General features: G+C 40.7%; 1 protein-coding gene across 7 annotated transcripts in view; it reads right to left on the minus strand.

The window, feature by feature from the left end:
* LOC110434023 (organic cation/carnitine transporter 7-like) overlaps positions 1-4,180 on the minus strand; it is an 11,952-nt gene extending 7,772 nt beyond the window's left edge. For 3 of the 7 annotated variants that reach the window (XM_021457513.1, XM_021457521.1, XM_021457517.1), the window contains exons 1-2: positions 3,658-4,179; positions 3,436-3,556 (exon numbers count right to left, since the gene is read on the minus strand). The gene's annotated coding sequence lies outside the window, so the exon portion shown is untranslated. The other 4 variants (XM_021457537.1, XM_021457533.1, XM_021457540.1 and 1 more) reach the window with 3 other exon arrangements.

Below are 22,308 nucleotides of genomic sequence, written 5' to 3' on the forward strand. Positions count from 1 at the left end.
CACCCCTTTTTTGTAATCTCACTAGAGCTCCGGCGGCCCGTGTACATCCACTCACGGTCATCCATCCTCTAACATATACATGCCCAAGTAATAAATCTAAGATAGTACCATCATCTACACATCCTTACCTATTAGATGGCAGGAACGACGTGTAGATGCAAGTCCTATCTTATATTTATTACTTGGGCATATATATGTTAGAGGATGGATGACCGTGAGTGGATGTACTCGGGCCGCCGGCGCTCTCGTGAGATTACCAGAGAATGGGTCGACAAGACCGAGGCTTTCATCAAGCAAGCATTTGACCAGGCTCCAGGAGCGCGTGCCGTTTTTTGTCCATGCACCAATTGTAACAACAGAAAAAGGCAAACAAAAGAGGGGATGACTTCACATCTGGCTAGGAATGGATTTATGAAAAACTATACCCAGTGGACCCACCACGGTGAAGCCGATCGTGAGAGAGAGGAGGTGGTGAGACCACGTGTCGAGGATTATAATGCTGATGCTGATGCCGGGGTAGCAGCTTGGTTAGATGACTATAACGCAGCACACTTCGCTGAAGGACTTCGAGAGGGAGAGGGGGAGGAGGCGGAGCCAGAAGAAAGCGCAAAGGCGTATTACAACATGTTGTCTGCGGCAGGGAAACCCCTTCATGGCCACACACAAGTTTCAAAGCTTGATGGCATTTCTCGCTTAATGGCCTTAAAGTCCCAGTTCAACCTCAGTCAAGAGAACTTTGATGAAATGTTGACAGTTATTGGCTCCATCCTTCCAGCCGGTCACCTTTTGCCACAGAACATGTACGAATCACAGAAGGTTCTTCGTGCACTTAAGATGCCGTATGAGCAGATACATGCTTGTCTGAAGGGCTGCATCCTCTTTAGAAAAGCACACAAAGATGCACAGTATTGTCCAAAGTGTAAATCCTCTAGGTATTTGGAGGTAGACTCTGGTGAGGGTGAGAAGAGGCAGAGTTCGTATCCCGCAAAAATCCTACGGTACCTTCCATTCATACCGAGGATCCAACGACTATTCATGACTGAGGAGTCCGCGAAACAGATGACATGGCACAAAAATGGGAAAAAGATACAATACTGACAAGATGGTGCATCCATCTGATGGTGAAGCATGGCATCACTTTGATAACATTCATCGTGACAAAGCTGCAGAGGCACGTAATGTGCGTGTTGCACTGGCAACAGATGGGTTCAATCCTTATGGAATGGACGCTGTCCCATATACTTGTTCGACAAACATCGACAATTTCTCCCGCCCGACCATCCATTCAGACGAGACATCAAGAACTTTACTAAAGGTGTCATGGTTACAGACCCCGCACCAAAGATGATGACCGGTGCCGAGGTTTATGATGAGATAAATGCTCTCCAGATCAGTGCAAAAGATGGTAAGTTCGTGGGATATGGTGTGGAGCATATGCGGACTCATAAGTCGCCATTGATGATGCTCCCCTATTTTCCACACAACATTGATGTAATGCACACCGAGAAGAATGTTGCCGAGGCGCTTTGGGCAACGGTCATGGACATTCCTGATAAGACAAAGGACAATGTAAAGGCAAGAGTGGACCCGGCGACGATATGTGATAGACCGAAGCTACACATGCAACCTAGAAGCGGCAAAAAATGGACAAGGCCTAAGGCCGATTACAGATTGAAACAGGAAGAAAAGAGAGAAGTATTAGAATGGACCAGAGTTGTTTGCTCCTCCACCTTACCCACAGCCACCTTACGTGAGTTCAACTTCTCTAACAAAACGTCTTTATTGCGCATGTCGGACATCGTGTCGTTCATATGTGATGGGATGCCTTCGTGCCATTGATATATATGTGTCTCGGCCATCGTGCCGTTGAGATGTGGTGGACGGCCATCGTGCCGTTAGTTTTCTTGCAGGTTTTGGAAACCCCAGGTATAGGGGAGGTGCTGCCGAATTTTTTATGTGTCTAGGCTTAGATTACAAATTTATAACTAGTTTTGTAAATTTTTGACTTTACTAAGCCTAGATTACAATTTTATGCCTTAGTATAAGTACTGATTTTTCTTCTCCTTTGTGCAGGTTCAATCGGCGGGTTCGAATGAGGTGCCTCCGTTAGGAGGGTTAGCGAATCCACCACTTCTACAGCTTCAGCCACCGTCGAGTGGGTCGGGGTATGGGTATCCACCACGTGCGCCTCCGTCGCAGCAGCCGCCGCTGCGACGCCTCCATCGCAGCAGCCGCCTCCAGGAGGGGCAAATTGGGATGCACGGTAGCAGTGAACTTGTGGATGTTGTGAAACTTTGAGATACTTTGTGATATTTTGAGATAATGTGATGGACATGGTGTGGATATTGTGATACACTTTGTTAATATATGTGATGGACATGTTGGTTTTGCAATTTGAGTTGGATGTGTTATATCTGTTAATTGTTAATATGTGTTTTATCTGTGAATAATAGCTGGAATCAAAACAGAATTTAAAAAAAGCTCTCTGGAGCCTTTGCCGAGAGCTAAACGTTTGCCGAGAGCCGGAACTGCACGGCTCTCGGCAAAGCCTGGACCTTTGTCGAGAACAAGGCTCTCGGCAAAGAGTCACTTTGCACTTTGCCGAGAGCCAAGCTCTAGGCGCTCGGCAAAGCCTGGTCCTTTGCCGAGAACATGGCTCTCGGCAAAGTAACTGTTTGCCGAGAGGCGGGCTCTCGGCAAAGCCCAGTAAAAAAAAGGCAGAATCCTTCTTTCATTTTTTTAAATGTCTTTGCCGAGCTGGGCTCTCGGCAAACCTCAGTATAAAATAAATTTTGCAAACCAGCTTGGCTGCCATTCTTTTTCTTTTTTAAAAAAAAACTATTTGCAGAGCGGAGCTCTTGGTAAAGAAGTTAGAAAAGTTGTCAGAACTGACCGTTAACGGTCGTTTTGGCCGTTACTAGCGCTAACGTTCGCCGAGAGCTATAGTTTGCCGAGAGGTGGACTCCATGTGCTTGGGAACAATTTTCCTGAGAGCGGCTCTCGGCAAACGATCCTTTGCCGGTAGCTTGTCCAGTTTCAGCAATCAATAGACGACATCAAATTACCTATACATCCCAAATGCCAGAAAACACACCACTTGCAATGCAGTACCATATCAACAAGGCCCACATGCTTAACAAAACCTCACACAGAAATTTTGGATTTTTCCACAGCACAAGCCACAAGATGAAATGTTCAGATTTCATATAGGCTAAAATTAGCAAGTTGTACCAGTTCAATCTATAATGGTGTTTATTACTTGATAGTTTGCTAGCAGATTCTAAGCATATATTTCATATAACCTGAACTTATTCTGGGATTGCTGCTGAATAGCATGTGGTTTTTAAGCTGAATTTGGATTGTTATTTTTTTATTAATCCAAAATTTAGGATGGGCTTCCAAAAGCCTAATGTGATGGGAGCAGCGGCAACCTACCTGCAATATAGCACCACCAGCTCCGGACTCCGATGAGTTCAACTGCAATGATGTGGTAGCTGTGAGCTATCAGCCCTGCGTGTATGTCTGCATCAACCTGCCTGTGCTCCTTGTGTGTACTCTGCTAACGAATAAGCAAGCAAAAAGGAATTCCAACGAATCAATCACAACAGCTCAGAACTAAATCGAGGCAAACCAGAAGGAGAGGGTGCGGTGCAGAACTTAAAAGGCCGAGGGTCCATGAGCAGTGGACCTCAAAACTCTTATGAAAGGGGCTCCGACACGGTGGCCTCCAGCAGCGTCGGGTCTGAATCCAGTCGTGGTACCGCGGCACGTACTCCCGCATGTACGGCACCATCAGCATCGAGCTCGCGCGGGAGGAGCCCGGGCATGGGCACCGGCGCTCTGGCTGGATCCCACGGAGAGGTTGCCAGCTCCCCGTCGTCCGCAGCTGGCCGGATCCAATGGAGAGATCGCCGCTCACCGTCAGAAGCGGCCACCTCCGCCACCGTGCTGGCGCCTCATCGATGACCTCTCCTGCAGCACGACTCTCCTTAGCGCCGGCGCTTCTCCGACCACCTCTCCACTACGGCGGACGGGCAAACGCAAGGCACGAAAGGGTCGGGTCGCACAACTAGGACACACGAGAGGAGCGGCATGGAGATATCTCTGTGGGTGGAACAGGGCACCGTGGCCATGGCGGCGCGACGGTAGGGGAGCAGCAGCAGCGATTGAGGAAAAACGAAATTTAGGGTTTGGGAAGCTCACGGGGACGGCAGTTTTATGGGTAACTGCTGCAATCGTGGCCGTCAATCAGAATTGGATGGTTCAGATTCAGGATGACAGGTCACATGGCCTGCCGCGAATGCGCGGCCCAGGCCCGAGATGCTGGGCCTAAAATTTAACAAGTTTTAGACAGGAGCGATTTACTAATTATGTACGTATTTCTTATTTTCCATTAATTAAGCAATCTTGTAAAGTAAATATTTTAAGCCAATTATATTCATGTACCAAATATATTTTTAAAATGAAATAGACTGCATATATGTGCTATCATAGATTTTTCAAAAAATTTGAAACCAATTTACTACTTTCTACAGTTTAAATGAATTATTGCATGCTTTTAGAAAATAACTTCAACTTCAACTACACGTCCTATCAAACAATATCCAAAAATTTTGAAAAATATATAGGTAATAAGGCATGATGTGTTTGAGCTTACTTCCTCAAAATCAATGGAAAATTAAGTGTTTTGTTAGACATTACTCGAACTACTATTTTGATGACTCCAAACAAAAAAATTAATAATATCATAAAGTAATAACATATATGCTTGTAACAAAATTGTCCCAACAAAATGCAAGTAATAACAAATTTATTTATTATAATATTTTATCAGATTGTCTTTTGGGTTTGATACTTTTTGCAATCATATTTTCTATTTTTCTTTGCACTAAATACTAGTAGTGGGCATACTGTTTTGGGCCAACTCGAGTATGACGAATTCGAAATTCATACACCGCGACGATCATAATAAAATCGTCACCAGTTAGTGGGTTGGGAATATCCAGTGGGCTCATCCTTGACGAAAAAAATAAATATCGTCACGGATTACATCTATCAGTGGTTATTAGTGACAGTTTGTAAATCCGTCACCAAGAAATCATCACGGATGAGCAAGTTTCTTGTAGTGGTAGTCTTGTTCTTGAAGAAAAACGTCTCCTTCCCTTTGACGTAGAAACTGATCTTGGCAGCACTAGCGTAGATGATAGCTCCCGTGGTGTTCAGAAATGGCCTCCCTAGGATGATAGGTGCTCCCTCATCGTTTCCGGTCTCTACCACTACGAAGTCTGCTGGGGCATACAAGGTACCAACTCGGATACAAAGGTTCCTCACTATTTCTTTTGGGAAAGTTATCGTCTGATCTGCAAACTGCAAACACATCGTTGTCTCTAATAAAGGATATGTAAAGAATTTCTCATAGAGTACCCTGGGTATAATGTTGACACTGGAGCCAAAGCCGCAGAGTGCTTCTGGGATATCCACCATGCCGATGGAGATCGGGATGACGGGGCGTCCTGGATCGCCTCTCTTGACCGGCAGAAGGTCAGTAGAAAATTCATTGACGGGGTTACTCCAATTACCTGCATCAAACACGTCTACAAGATTTGCAGATTCTAATCCTTCCGGTTGTGATGGTATACCGGGGTTAGTAGTAGGAACAACAGCAGCTATTTGATTTAACTGAGATTCAATCATTTTATTAAAGCTAATTTGATTCTTGATGGCAGTAGAGAAATTATCCATTCTATTATTTATATTTTCTAGCATTTTATCATTAAATGCCAATTTCTTAGATAGGTTATCCATTAGCTTTCCTTGATTAGATACTAACTCTCTCAAAGGTGGAAAATTATTGTTATTGTTGTAAGAATTGTTAGCTTGATAATTACCTGAGTAGTTAGGCCTCTGTTGATTCCAACCTTGATTTTGTTGAGGACGGTTGTAGTAGTAGTAGTTGTTGTTGTTGATGTAGTTCACATCCTCAAGTATCTCAGGGCAGAGATTGCCTGAGTGTCCAGTGTCTCCACACTCCTCACAAGTCATGTGAGAGTCGTAGATGTGCATAACTTCTTTCTTGTCTCCAGCTCTATCATCGAGCTTCTTCATGAGCAGGTCTAGCTTTGCAGACAGCATGTCTACCTCCTTCAGCTGATGCATACCTCCACCTCTCTTGCGTGTCTGGCTCCTCTCTTCATTCCAGCTTTGATTGGATGCCATCTTCTCCACAAGAGCTGTGGCTTGTGGTATAGTAAGTGATAAGAATGCTCCTCCAACTGCAGCATCCATGGTTTCTCGGGCACTGTTGCCGAGCCCATGATAAAATGTTTGCATCAATAGCCAACTCTCCATTCCATGATGGGGACATTCTAGGATGTAGTCTTGAAAGCGCTCCCATGCTTCTGGAACAGATTCATCATTTTGTTGCTGAAAACTTGTAATCTTCCCACGGAGAGCATTGGTCTTGCCCATGGGAAAGAACTTTGCCAGGAAGTTTGTTGAGCAGAGTGCCCAGGTAGTATTCTTCTCCTTTGTAGCGTAGAACCACTGCTTCGCTCTTCCTAACAGTGAGAATGGGAAGAGGCGAAGTAGTATAGCATCTTTGGAAACTCCTTGTATGGTGAATGTGTTGCAAATCTCCAGGAAGTGTTGTAAATGAGCACTAGCATCTTCGTGTGCCTTCCCACAGAACTGGTTGGATTGCACCATGTTGATAAGTCCAGGCTTGAGCTCAAAGTTGCCATCGATCTCTGCAGCAGGTCCAGTGCGGATGTTGTCCGTAGTCGGAGCTGAGAACTCGCGAATTGATTTGTTCGCCATGGCCTCGAACTCTGAAGACAAGTTCCGGTGATCTTCTTGATTGGATGAAGCTTCTTGCTGAAGTGTTGATGATTTCTTTAGCTTGGCTCTCGTCTTCTTGAATAATGCTTCAGGATTGTCAACAAAATTTCCTGGAAGATGTCTTCTATTCATACATTCCCCTGCATAAGATAAAATAGAAAAATATCGAGGTAAAACTGTATGAGAGAATAGATAAGCTCAATCATATTAGTGATGCGAATGATAACTCAAAATCCTTTATTCCTTTCCTGATTAGTAATCAACCTTCCCCGACAACGGCGCCAAAAATGCTTGTTGGGTATTCTTAACATCATTACCAAAAGTAGACTAAGTTCTCTAAATCTAGTAACGGTGCCAAAAATGCCAAACCTATCCCTCACACCACTTAAGCCAAGTTGTCATCCCCAGCATGATATAAGAGACGCGGTATTGAAATATGCAATTGCTCTTCTAAATAAATAATGAATGGGATCTGCAAGCGCACAGATTAATACCGATGCAGCATTTTAACCGGGAAGTATTCCAGGTATCGTTATTTATATTTTTACCACTGGAAAGGGATTAGCAATCATCACTATTGATTACAGAATAGAATATGAGATTGAGCATCTATCATTGCATGTATAATTGAGAACATTTATCTAACTCTTCACACAGGGATAAGTGTCACATAAAAGATATATGAAATAATAACAGTGACAAGGATAACTAATCTGATCTAGCCACATAATAAATATGATAAGCACCTCAATTAGATACTCTAGAAAGTCATTAGCATGGTATTAGAACGAACTACAAGAATATTCTCTAAGTTATTCTTAACTATATAGTCTAGCATTATCATAGTTAGTGCAAGCATACTTAGCAATCATTGCGAGACAAGACTACGCCCATGCATAGTGATATTAGCAAGGAATATGAGAAACATAGCAATCACTCCCCTGTAATAATGTTGCTCTGCCAGCCCAATACACGAGAGGGGGACTATATAAGAATCAATGAAGCTGTCACTATCACGAACCACCCCACGATCTGGCATATTGGGTACAATCGCAGATAAATACGGTATAAGCACCACGCCTACACAATATCTATCATTTACCCATGGATCCGATGGATAAACGCTATACGATCCTAAGCATGTATATAGATCGTATCTAACTAAGCCAAGTACATAACTATGATAAACTAAGAACAATATAATCTTGAATATAAGCAAGTAGAGCAAAGTCATAAGCAATATATTGAAGTAGAACAAAGTCATATTCATAATATTGAAGAACAAAGATAATTAGAAAGTAATTAGAAGCACAATTAGAGAATTACCAAGAATCCTCTTGACAGATCCGGAAACCAATCGAAGATTGACTCCTTCTTGTTCTAATCCTATGTAGCTATGCTAATCTAGATATCTAATTGATGTGGTGGCTCTAGTCTTGATCAGAGGCTTCTTCTCCCTTGATGGAACAATGAATTAGGGTTGAGAGGCTCTCTCCTCCAGGGGCTAGGGGGTCTGGTTTTATAGTCCCTTCAAGTGAATATGGGCCCTTGGATCAAACCGACATAGATTGTATGGTTTAGATTCATCCTTTAGGTCGGTGGAGATCTCCCGCAAAGCAGAGTCCTGATTGGACTCAGGGGCAGGGCGGGCGCCCAGTAGGACAGGGCGGGCGCCCTGTCTCTGGCCCCGTTTCGCCTCCGCTTTGGTCTCGTGGCTTCTGGAGTCTTCTAGATGTAAGATAATTGCGCAGCACATTAATATCTTTACGTAATCCTGACGTGTGGGCCTTTCTTCCATATTTCCTGATAACCCCCTGCAGAAATAGACAAACACCAAAACTCGTGGAATTCTGTCAGATAAAACCTTAAGTCTAGATCTTGATTTCATTTGGATCCTTTTCTTTATTTATTTGATAATTAAATTTGATACTTAAGGACCGTCAACAGCTGCCTCTCATGGTCTTCTCATTCATCAGATGGATGTAAAGACAGCTTTCCTAAATGGAAAGTTAGAGGAAGAGATCTATATGGATCAGCCTGATGGATTTGTAACAAGTGGTCAAAAGGGCAAAGTGTGTAAGCTATTAAAATCCCTATATGTCCTAAAACAAGCTCCAAAACAATGGCATGAGAAGTTTGACAGAAGTGTAACTTCTATCGGCTTTGCTGTTAATGAAGCTGACAAATGTGTGTACTATCGGTTTGGTGGGGGTGAAGGTGTAATCCTTTGTCTGTACGTGGATGACATACTGATCCTTGGGATGTAGCACCAGGTTTTAAGAACAAAACCAGATACACACCATATGCGAGCCCAGGAAGTCAAATCTCACATATAGCCACAAATAAGGGTAATTTCAATAGTCAATGCTTATTATATAACATACTAAGTATAAAAGATATAACCTTCGACAGCAAACAGCGGAAAGACACCCCGTTCTTCAGGCGAAAGCTCCAAATCCACAGGGACAACTGACTGGTTGAGCACAAGCCTAAACTCTTTTCCAAGCTTGCAATCTGGTACCCATCCAGGATTTTTATCCAAATAAAATGTAAAGGCAAGCGTAAATACATCTCGTACTCAGCAAGAATAACATGGGGTTCATGAGGCTCAAAGGCTAGACACTGGTTTAACTTCATGTACCTTTTAGTGGTCACAATTTTAGCATACGAGTAGCATCAAGTTGTCAAGTCCCATAGTAAACTCATGATCAAGTAAAGTGAATAAAGAATAGCATAAACATATTATCAATAATAACATTAATGATTTGCTATTAGTGATCATTTATTCTGTATTGGTCCAAGGCCGCTCATGACCGTGAGCACGACTGATATATCAGTTTTACACTCTGCAGAGGTTGTACACTTTCACTGTGAGTCGTGATTTACCCTTTCGCCCGAGGTGATCAGCCCCTTAGCCTACTCCCAAGGAAGACCGGTAGGGTTCACTATGAAGCCTTTCAAAGGTTCGTCTAACAAGTTAGGGCCGCTCGGTTTCGTTAGTCAGTCCGTGTGATTCACCCGCAGGAATCTACGGTCTGCTATCCCCCATTTGTGCCGCAAGGGTAACCACTAACAAGCTAGAAAAGGTCCTCGTACTGAGCTAAAGCCAGAGCCGTGTAGCCCCCATAGTTGTACTGTATGTACCGGATGGTCATATACAGATAAGTCCTTATGGAGAGAAACTAGAGCACCATAAGATAGCCCAATGCTCCAGCCCTCTTTTCCAATGTTGCTAAAAAGTCAACTTTTAATGTTTATTGCATATTCCATTAATCAAATTACAAGATCATGGTTTAGTGGAGCACTAGCATAAGCTACCCAATGCATGACCATAGGTGACAAGGTATAAGATCAATAATAGGAAATCCTTATCAAGGAGACACATGCAATATGAAGTGTGATTAAAGTTATTAGCAAACAAAGATGATCCCATGTTATACTTGCCTTGAACTTTACTTAAACTCAGATCCTTCTACTAGTTCCAAGCCTTCAATGAACTACTTCTTGATCACCACGTATAGCTCACCGACTGGATAATATCATAAAGCACCACACAGGCATCCATACAATCATACACGAAGCAAACGATAGAACTAAATTAGAACAGTACACCAAACAATTAAAAGTTTTGAAAGCTAATCTACGTCTTGCTACGAACACATAAATGTGAAAAACACGCTAATCGCACACTAACCAGAGTTACGGTGAAAAAGAAATGACTAACGAAGATTTACTTTATTATAAGAGTAAAGACTATAAGTTCGGTTTATTTTATTTATAAAACCAAGTGACGGATATTAATTTAGTCAATTTACTTCTTACTTGAAAAGTAGAGTTAATAAATCTATTAGTCATATTTTATTTGCAAACATATCTCATATTATTTAAGTCATTTAAACTTCACTTTGGAAAAGAAATAAACTTGTTAGAGCATCTACACAAATCATATTTAAACTGAACGAATTATTATTCAAAAACATATATTTTTTTTATTAACAACTAGTCACACTAATATAGGTATAATTTACCAAGGAATAAAACTTATATTGATTTTAATTATGAAACTAGTTGCTAGTATTATTAATAAATTTTAATATTTAACTTATGAAAAACAACAGCAGGAACATATCAACTACATCATTACTTACTCATCGTTACAAGATCAAACTATTTCAGAATTAAAACGGGCAGAATCGAAGGTGTAAAAACTTTTGTGAGATTAATTTTAGATACAGTTAGCAAGGAAGATGAGAGTTGAAGGAAAACCAGATACGTACATCTTTGGCCATGTTAGGCTTCCCTTCCTTTGGCTGGGCACGTACTGATGTAATATTTCAAAATGCTTGAGCTAGCTAACTGCAGTCCAGCTGCTAGTTTGGCTTTCGATTGGAGGATGCCTCGTTCCTTGCTAGATGGAGCAGCAGGCTAATTAGCTTTGGCTAAGCCAGATTTGTTAGGATTAAGAGCAGATGTATGTGTACCTACTCGGCTGCTGCTTTGCGTTTTGGTCTCCTGGAGTTGCCGAGGCCACGCCGATGGCTGTGCTCGCCCGGTCGCCGTTGTACAGTCTGCAGCAATGTCGTGCCACCGCACCTATGGCTGCATCGCACGCACACCATATGAGAGGACTCCGATGAATAATGGCCACTCTAGCGAATCGCAATGGATGATGGCAAGGACGATGGGGCAAGCTCCACATATGATGAACGTGGCGATGAGTAGGGTCGAGGCGTCGAAAAATCAATTTTTACTACCTTGGATTTCCAACTAGGGGTTCCCTTCCCTTGTGGTAGTTTTGGTGTACTCTGTCCAAAGGGTTTGTACATATATATAGAGAGGAAGTCTCTCTATATCTACATCAATTAGCAATATGGTACTAATTAATGTTGCACCTTTCACATTTACTAATGGGCCCAAATAAACATTAAAGCCCATTAATAAATAAAGACATGGTCTTTGGGATTTATTAAATTTATTGCACTTGAAATTTAAGCGTTGAAGAGAAAGAGATATTCTATTATTTTCGGAATTAATTAATTTCATGTATAGAACAATTCTAGAAAAGTCTAGAATTATTATTTAAGGCCCCGAAAAATACTCCAAAAACTTCGAAAATTCAGGGAAAATTCTCAAAGCTTTTATGGAATATGAGGAACCCGAATAAAGTGTTTGGAGCTCATGATGAGATAATATGAAGCATCTAAAAAATAGAATATGCTCACGGAAAAGACCGAAAAATTTTCCGAAAAGTTTGCTTCATGGACAAGAAACTAAAAGGATTGACTTAGGTTTGAAAGAAAAGATTCTGAGAGACTCTGAATGAAATCTTGATCTGAGCGACAAGGAATTTGATTGTAGAAAAAGATAAATACGTACCGAAAAAGAAAGATCGATCTACTAAACGTATTTTTAAAAAAAACTTTGCTTAGTCTCAACACACAAAGGAGCAACAAACAAACATCACATAAAACATATGTACCAGCATGTATGCACAACAACGTTGCTAAACCCTATGATGAATTTTAATTTAAGGAAAATTTTTATTTTAACATATTTTCATGAGCACAGAAATACAAAATAAATTATTTTAGCTTTATTTACAAAGAAGCAAAATTTAGGTGTTACAATTCTATCCCCCTTAAGATGAATCTCGTCCTCGAGATTCGGAAGATGGTGATGCTAAGATCAGGATAGTTCGCCTTTGAATCTTCGTCTCTTCCTTGAGTTGTTCTCTTAATAACTATTTCATTGCTTAGTCTTCCATTAATATAATTCCGCTGTTCTTTAATTCCATGAGTAGGCTTCTTATAGCTTTTCCTTTTTTTGCTTTTGTCGGTGTGGATTCTTTATTTGATTCAATGCCAACTTGCTCTTCAATATTATTGTTGATAATACTCAGCTTTATCATATTCATAACATCCTTCAAAGGCAGGATCATTCTCTTCCTACATATCCGTGAAAGGCATCATCTAGGACTCTTGAGTCATGGGGTACTACACTTCATGTCATCAAGTAACAAGGCAAGGATAGATGATCATAACCATAGAATATCTGAAAAGACAATTATCACTTCAAGATAGATTAAATATGCATAAGCCAATGATACCAAGGTACTAGCCCCCTTAAAATGAGATTGATTTGGGGATACTAGGGACTAATCCTCCTATCCTTTTTTGGACGCACACATCATAGTCTTTTAAATTCACTTGTACCAAGTCTCTTAATCCAAGGTTAGTTTCATCACTAAGTTCCAACTATCGGTACCTTTATCATAGTTAAGTTGTTTCACTCTCACATTGTACATATAGCTTTGTAGACTTTGGTGTCATCTGATCCTCATAAACACAACTCTCAATCCATGAGTATCAGCAATGACATATATCCCCACTAATATTCTCTAAATGGGGTGATATCTCGAATCCAAAACCAATTTACCAAACACTTGTGATCTTCACATATGATCCAACATTATCCAATTTTTCTCCATGTAACCCCTTTATTTAGGCTACCCCCCTTAAGAAAGGTCAACTAGGGGACACAAGAAAGGTAGCTTGCACTTTTTTCCAGTCAAGTTGACTAGCATTGAGACCTTTTGACATCCCAAAGAACTTATGTGCAAGAGAACCAACAGGTATCCTAAAATTTTCTCGTGATATGAAAACACTAGCGTAGTAAAACAGACATAACCCTTATTCTGTGAGTCCAATAGAGTTGTAGCTTATATCATTAGAAAACTTATGAAGTTCACCAAAATTTTCATATAGAAGACATCCTTAGGTTCTGTCTTGAAACTTAGGTAAAACAGCCATACATAATATTCCTCCTGACAGTGTCTCAGCACCTATGCAGTAATTGCAGCTGTCATATCTCGAGCTACATAAATCATATGGACACGATCCTTATATTGTTGAAAAGCTTATGAAATCCTCTACAACTTTAGTATACATCTTTTTCCCAGATTCTGCATTTAACTTGGCTGAAAATAGGGAATACCAAAACTGTCCAGACTTTGATACAGAACAGAGACATCCAATTGTAAATATCATATCTCAGGTTCTACTTATCCAAATAAGTTCCAGCTTATACCTTTAGAAATCCTAGCAAATTGTCTATAACTTTTCTATAGAACACTTTTCCAAATTCTATAGTTATATTTGTCTCAAACAGCAAGTTCCTGAAACTGGTCCAGATTCTGGACAGCGCAACTGCATCAACTTGTGATTTTCATAACTCCAATTCCAAAATAGATAAGGGGGTGATTCTTGAGGTCAAAGAAAGATCTTGGAGTCTAGTTGTTCCCAGAAAAAGTTGACAAACATTGCACGATGAGAACTTGAGATATACCAATATTATTGCAGACTGCTCCAGAAATCAGCAAGGAACAGAAACAGGATATAACAAAACCCAACTACTTATTTCACTACTCCTTATGCCTTAGGTCTATAAACTAAATGATATTATGGAGAAATCCCACAAAATCATTGCACACATTACAAAGATCCAAATCAAGCATAAATATAATAACAACCAATTAAGCATTAGAGGTTGACACTTCACACAACTTGGCATACTATCGTTCCCTTCATACTAAGGGCAAAGATCCTAAAAGTCCTCTTTAAAAGACACAAGAAGAGGATAAGGGAAGGTTCTAAAAGCATACCAACTCAAGGAGTGAAGATGAGAACAAGGACTTTTAAAATAAGCAACAAGGTAGAGACAAATAGCAAGGATAGTGATATTGTATAGAGAAAAAAACCAAGGTTTATTGAGCAAGGATTTAATGACAATTCCAAAACCTTAAGACGACAAATTTCTAACTAGGCTTGCGTCCTACAGTCAGCATTACTCTGATACCACTTTGTAGCACCTGGTTTTAAGAACAAAACCAGATACACACCATATGAGACCCCAGGAAATCAAATCTCACATATAGCCACAAATAAGGGTAATATCAATAGTCAATGCTTATTATATAACATACTAAGTATAAAAGATATAACCTTCGACAGCAAACAGCGGAAAGACACCCCGTTCTTCAGGCGAAAGCTCCAAATCCACTGGGACAACTGACTGGTTAAGCACAAGCCTAAACTCTTTTCCAAGCTTGCAATCTGGTACCCATCCGGGATTTTTATCCAAATAAAATGTAAAGGCAAGCGTAAGTGTTGACGGTCCTTAAGTGTCAAATTTAATTATTAAATAAACAAAGAAAAGGATCCAAATGAAATCAACATCTAGACTTAGGGTTTTATCTGAGAGAATTCTATGAGTTTTGGTGTTTGTCTATTTCTGCAGGGGGTTTTCAGGAAATAAGGAAGAAAGGCCCACACGTCGGGATTACATAGAGAAATTAACGTACCGCGCAATTATCTTACATCTAGAAGACTCCAGAAGCCACGGGAAGGAAGCGGAGGCCGAACGGGGCCAGGCACTAGGCGCCCGCCCAGTTGCCTTGGGCGCCCGCCCCCTCTATGAGTCCAAACAGAACTCTCTCTCGGAAAAGATCTCCACCAACCTAAAGGATCAAGGATAACCGTTCAATCAATGTCGGTTTGATCCAATGGCCCATATTCACTTGAAGGGACTATAAAACCAGACCCCCTGGCCCCTGGAGGAGAGAGCCTCTCAACCCTAATTCATTATTCTCAAGGGAGAAGAAGCCTCTGATCAAGATTAGAGCCACCACATCAATTAGATATCTAGATTAGCATAGCTACATAGGATTAGAACTAGAAGGAGTCAATCTTTGATTGGGTTCCGGATCTATCAAGAGGATTCTTGGTAATTCTCTAATTGTGCTTCTAATTGTTCTTCTAATCATCTTTGTTCTTCATTATTATGAATATGACTTTGTTTCTACTTCAATATATTGCTTATGACTTTGCTCTACTTGTTTATATTCAAGATTATATTGTTCTTAGTTTATTATAGTTATGTACTTGGCTTAGTTAGATTGGATCTATATACATGCTTAGGATCGTATAGCGTTTATCCATCGGATCCATGGGTAAATGATAGATATTGTGTAGGCGTGGTGCTTATACCGTATTTATCTGCGATTGTACCCAATATGCCAGATCGTGGGGTAGTTCGTGATAGTGATAGCTTCATTGATTCTTATATAGCCCCCCTCTCGTGTATTGGGCTGGCAGAGCAACATTATTACAGGGGAGTGATTGTTATGTTTCTCATTTACCTTGCTAATATCACTATGCATGGGCGTAGTCTTTGTTGACACTAGCTAACACCACTTAGATACTAGGTTGTCATCCCTAGCATGGTGCCAGAGTGTACAAAGGTATTTATAAATGTAAAGGCTCTCTAGAAAATAATCTATTCTATCCGCAAGCGCACAGATAAAACACCTCATTGTAGCATTTCACCAGGATAAGTATTCCAGGTATCGTTATTTATAATTTTGCTCAAGGGATCTAAGGAGATTAAATTAAGGGCAAAATCTATCAAGGCATAGACTAGAGATAAACTTGCAAGAACATGATTACTAATGAGAAACTCGTCACACAGTCACTTACTTTAGCAGGGGGTAAACCATAAAGATAATGATAATGAATTATAAGTTCAAGGGATAAATAACACAGCGATTAGAAAATAGACTACTCCTCATATATGTAGGTGATGTCGGATTAGCTAGAGAATGGATTCTAAGTTATCTACTAACTACTAAGTTATAATCTACTCTAGTTATCTACAAGATCATATATAGCATAAAAGACTCTTCATTCATGTATAAGGAACATTGATAAAGTAAATCAGAGCATCGCACAACTTACTCCACAATACCGGTTCTGCCTGTCCTATCAACGGAGGGTGGACTATATAAGAATCAACGAAGCTGTCACTATCGCGAACAACCACACGACCCGGCCAATAGGATACATTTGCAGATAAATAACATCTTAGCACCACGCTCAGATGTGATCTATCACCTAACTCCCTCGCGTCAAGAGCTAAGCGCTTTGCAAACTTATACATAAACTCATTATCAATTAGAACTATGTCAAATATAGAACTAGAACAAACTAAGAACATAATAATTAGAGACATAATGCAATTAGAACAAAGAATTAGAGAAAGATATGAATAATACCAATCTTTATTACCGAAGATCCGAATCCAGAGCATAGTGCTCTACTTCTCTAATTGCTATCTAATCAAACCTCTAAACTTGAAAGATTAGGGAGTAGCTAATTCTAATTCTCTATGGGAGAGAAGCTGTAAACCCTAACTTTGATGGCTACCTCTGAATAATGATTTCTTCTCTTCTCCTCTCTCCTCCAGGCGGGAGAGGCCTTGGTTTTATAGTCCCTTCAAGTGAATTTGAGCCGTCGGATCAAACCCACATTGATTGTGTGGTTTAGATTGATCCTTTTGGTCGGTGGAGTTTAGCCCCGAAGCAGAGTCCTGATTGGACTCCTGGCCTGGGCGGGCGCCCAAGGGGGGTGGGCGGGCGCCCTGCCCCGAGCCCGATCGTGTTCTCGTTCGTTCCCGTGGCTTCTGGACTCTTCTAGATTGAATAAAATTGCGCGGCACGTAATTATCTCGTTGTAAACATGACATGTGGGCCTTCTCTCCATATTCTCTGATAACCCCCTGCTGAAATAGATAAACACCAAAGCTCGTGGAATTCTGTCAGATAAAACCCTAATTCTAGATGTTTGTTTCATATTGGTCCTTTTTCATGTTTATTTGATTATTAATTTTAGTACTTAAGGACCGTCAACAAACTCCCCCAAGCTTACCCTTTGCTCGTCCCTCAGCAAATAGCTAAACTCAGACGAATCAGGAGTTGCTTCGATGTTTTCTATCCTGACAGGCACACATGCTTTTATATAAAAATTCTTCTAGATTAGAGTGAATTGTTATGGAGTTTAGTACCTGCACTTAAGTCTTAAGTAATTGAAAGAAAAAATAATTAAGTCAAGCACTATTCCTCCTGTTATACTTTACCTTTGTTCCAGAGTTTTTCATATGTTTTCAAAATAAAACTCAGAGTTCCCAGCAATGATTCTCTCAAGTCTCTCTATATGTAGTATTTGTGGATCCTTACCAAAATGTCACTTACCTATAGCTAATGGAATATTTAAGTGGAGCTCATAGGAGTGAAAAACAGCTCATACATATGTTGTCTAATCGAGCCATGGATCCAAAGGAACTCAGCATATAATTAAGTCAAGATGTGCATGTTTGGTGGAGTAAATGGTAGTGATGGTGATAATAAAACTTACTTCTCATTGCTCCTCATATTGCTATCTCTCCTCCTCTTTGATCTTTGCTTTGGGAGAACATGGGCTATCTTTTTCTTTTCTTTTTTTTTCAGGTGGGTAGTAGATACCCCTAATTCTACAATCGGACACTTGTCCATTTTTCCGCTCAAGTGGGCATCTTTGTACCCCTAATTCTACTCCGGACACTTGTCCATTTTTACCACTCGTCTCACACTTTTTCTTTCTTTTTCGAGGTTCTGGGCACTTGCCCCTTTTTATTTCCTCGCATATTTTTGCATAACCCATGCCTCTTCTGCATTGAATCTTTTTAGAGAGAGAATATAACAATATTTGGGATAGTGAGTGATAATATTTTTAGCCATTTTAATGAATGGTGATGGATGGTGTAGTAGATGTGTGCAAGTGAATATCTTAATTTAACCACATGAAAAGCACCTAAGGGTCTACACAGCTCGATCAAACTCAATGTAAATATAGTAAAAGATGTTATAGCAAGTATGGCTGTGGTAGGTAGATTGTTATGCTAGAAACTCATCATGTGCTTTGTAAGTTTTTAAAATAAATCTCCAGAATCTTAGTGTAGTAGGAACAAGATAAACAGCAGCTCAACTTTATATCATGCCTTTCTCTTACCTAGACATTAGTTTTATGCTTCCCAAAGATAGTAAGTTTCAGTAATTCCTGGAAGAACTCTAATATAAAAGCTAGGTACTTATAACAGAGCAACTATTCATCATTTCTATCATACATTTTTTTGGTCTTTTTGTTTTTCTAGAGATTAAACTTAGCAGATAAATAAAGCACACTTATCAACACACTCTTTTTATTTTGTTTTCATGTTTATAAAATGCAGTAAATTAAAGCAAGAAAATATTTATTGGGTTTTCTAAGTTTTCCTTTTAAGATAAAAAACTAAAATAAAAAGGAATAAATAAGAAAAGCAAATAAAAACTTACTTGGTAAATTGGGGAGGAACTCCCCCAAGCTGGATGTTACTGTCGGTCTTACCCGATGTTCCAGAACCGCATCATGGTTGTGATGTTGTCGTTCATTGTTGTGTATCTTGTCTCAGCTCTTGTACTGCAGTGGCATGGTCCTGGTTCCATTTTTGTTGCTCTTCCAGGAGTCTTCCATGTTCTACTTGCGTGTTCTGGATGTCGAGGAGAGTGTTGTCGGTACGAGTGAAGAAAGCACCGGCCTCATGATAGTAGTCATTCGTGAAAGCGTAGGAGGCGTCGGAGTATCGTCCTGCATCAAATTGGGGCGGAGGTCTGGATCCTGAAGCTCCATATGGATCAGTGGAGTACCTCCCCATATGGAAAGGCGGGTTTGTCCACTGGTGGTCTTGGCTCTCCGGCCATGTCTCCTCTGTTGGCTCTTGTGGTTGCGCATGTCGAACCCATGGGTCTCGAAGGACTCGGGGGTTGTAATCGCAATAATACAGGTGCGCTGCTTCTTCTGGCCCGGGATCAGCTCCATACCAGGTGCGTTCTCGATGGGTGGTCATCCTTTCAGATGCCACTCGCTGTGGAGCTCTCTGGTTCACTAGTGTTGCTGCAATCTCAACCAAAAAGTTTTGAACAACGTAGAGGCCAAGGTTCGGGTTAGGTAACCGAATCTTGCCTCTATCATCATATAGCATATATATTATATTCCCCTCTTTCTTTAACATCCGAGCTTGTCTAAATGTGTCATAGCCATGATAAATTCTTAACTCATCTATGAAATCCAACGATGAGTTTTCTAGCAAGTGAAGATTAAAGGCTAGACGAGTGATAAGTGAAGTGCATCCTACTGGTCCCTGTAGACTAGGTACACTAAGCCAATGAGAAACTAAAAGTGTAACAGGTGAAGTAGGTACTTTATTAATAGCAGCATATAAAAGTTGTAAATCTCCTACTCTTACTTTCCTAATATCGTCACGATAGAAAAGATTGTACCCAAGCCATTTGTGGAACATCCTAAGAGTGGGGTGTTCCATGTCACTGGTTCGGGCTTGACTATAAAAATTATCTGTAGATATTTCTCTCCAAAACTGGTGTCTCTCAAAATTAGGTAGGTCAGAGTCAATGTTCAGGATGCATCTTGAAGAGAAACCAAGATGGTCGCTCAGCTCTCTCCAAGACAACATAATCTCTTGTTTGAACATCTGAAAAACAATTTCCCCCTCATAATATTGTAAGGTGCAAAGAAATTCGAGGGTGAGAAGACGAGAACCCAGCTCAGTTATATTCCAAAAATTTGTCCAACCTATCATTTGGAAAATTAAGTCAAATTCAGTGTCCATACCTATTTCTTGTAGTAAGATTGGATCGAGAGTAGGGGTGTGAATAAAATCTTTGTTCTTCAATTGCTGATATACTTCTTTCTCTCTTCGGGTCTTCAGTCCAAGGTCTCCTATCTTGAGAAGGACCTTGACTTGCTGACCTGATGAAGATGACGGAGCTTGTGTGGGCGTTGGGTCGACGCTCATCTCTGATGGGTGTGAGGAGTTTCGGGATGAACTCCTTGTACCAATGTGCTTGAGAGCCTTCCCTGCATTCTTCACCTTCTTAAACATCCTGCAAACAAAAGTTGGCAAAAACACAACTAGTGGAAAATGTGAGAGAAAATATTAGTGGTCAGCTGTCCGGAATATCAGTAGTCCAGGGGTTAATCGTTCAAGACAAGTTTCTATTTTGGTAGAGCCTCCCCCTAAACAACTTTTATTTCCGCTTAGACAACGGGATCACTACTTACTAGGTGATACTCACTCTCTCACTCAAAAGAACTCTCAACCTTCTCACACTCAGAGCTATTCTCTGGAAACCGAGAACTACGAGCTTGCAAGGTTTCTGAAATGTGTGTGTGAAGAGAAGGGGAGCTGGAGGTGGCCATTTATATGCTGAGCAAGGAACAGGGCGGGCGCCCTGGGTAGGTGGGCGGGCGCCCACCCCTGGTGTCCATCCTGGGTGTGCCTCCTCCACTTGCTTCCTTGCTTTTATCTCACGCAGAATAATATTGTGTTGGTGGTGGTTGGACGGTGGAAAGATGTCTGGTGAGTGGAAACATATTGGTGGATGAAATTATGTGATGGGATGTATGTGAGGTGAAGTGTATGACATGTGGGACCCAAGGAGTGTGGGTCATGCTTCTAGAAGCTTGCTATGATTAAATATAATGCAGGAAAATCTATGAGAATTGAAACTTAAATAAAATGATAATGGAAAATATTTTTTTTTGTGCCTCCATAATAATTAATAAATATGGGTTGTTACACACCATGAATATTTTTTTTATATGGGGTTTTTTATTATTATAATAATGCTATGAATGAATATAACTAATGCAAGAATTAATGATGCGGATAAATACCGATTTAATTCCGGCGAGGGTTTGGGATTTTTAGGTCCCCCAAGCTGGACCTCCAAATCTTTTAATCTTCTGAATTACCTTCCTCTGGAGATGGTGTCTCCAGTGGTTCTTCATGAACTTCCTTCACTGTAGAGTCTCTCTCTGGTCTGGGTTTGAATGTGAAGTGTTCTTCTTGTCCATTTATGTTGAACTTGATTTCTCCTTTCCCGACATCAATGTGGGCATTGGCAGTGCTCAGAAATGGCCTTCCAAGGATGATGGACACTTTTGAGTCCAGACTCATGTCCAGTACTACGAAGTCTACTGGCACCAGGAAATCTCTGATCTTGACTGGAATGTTCTCGGCGATACCCAACGGATGTCGAACCGATTGATCCGCTAGTTGTAGGCACATTGATGTTGGTTCTAGGGTCGCATGCTCAAGCTTTTTGTAGACTGATGCTAGCATCACACTGACACTTGCTCCGAGATCACAAAGTGCGTTGTTGAAGTGTTGGTTTCCGATTGAGCAATCAATAGTGGGGCATCCTGGATCTTCCTTCTTCTTTGGTGGTTTGTTGAGGATGGCCGCACTACATTCTTCTGTCAGCTTGATAACCTCAGTGGTGGGCAGTGGTCTCTTCTTGTTAAGAATGTCTCTGATGTACTTCGCATATGTAGGTACCTGTATGGCATCGAGCAGAGGTATGTTGACATATAATTTCTGAATGACCTCTACAAACTTACCAAACTGCTCATCCGACTGCAGTCCTCTGTTTCTTCTGGGAAATGGCAAATACTGTTGGTGTCGTAAAAATCTTTCCTCATTTCTCCAGTTCTTGGTGGTTGTAGCAGATCTTCTGCTTCAACTGGGCTTTCTTCTTCTATCACT

The sequence above is a fragment of the Sorghum bicolor genome, chromosome 1 (genome assembly GCF_000003195.3).
Source record: "Sorghum bicolor cultivar BTx623 chromosome 1, Sorghum_bicolor_NCBIv3, whole genome shotgun sequence".
NCBI classification, from domain to species: domain Eukaryota; kingdom Viridiplantae; phylum Streptophyta; class Magnoliopsida; order Poales; family Poaceae; genus Sorghum; species Sorghum bicolor.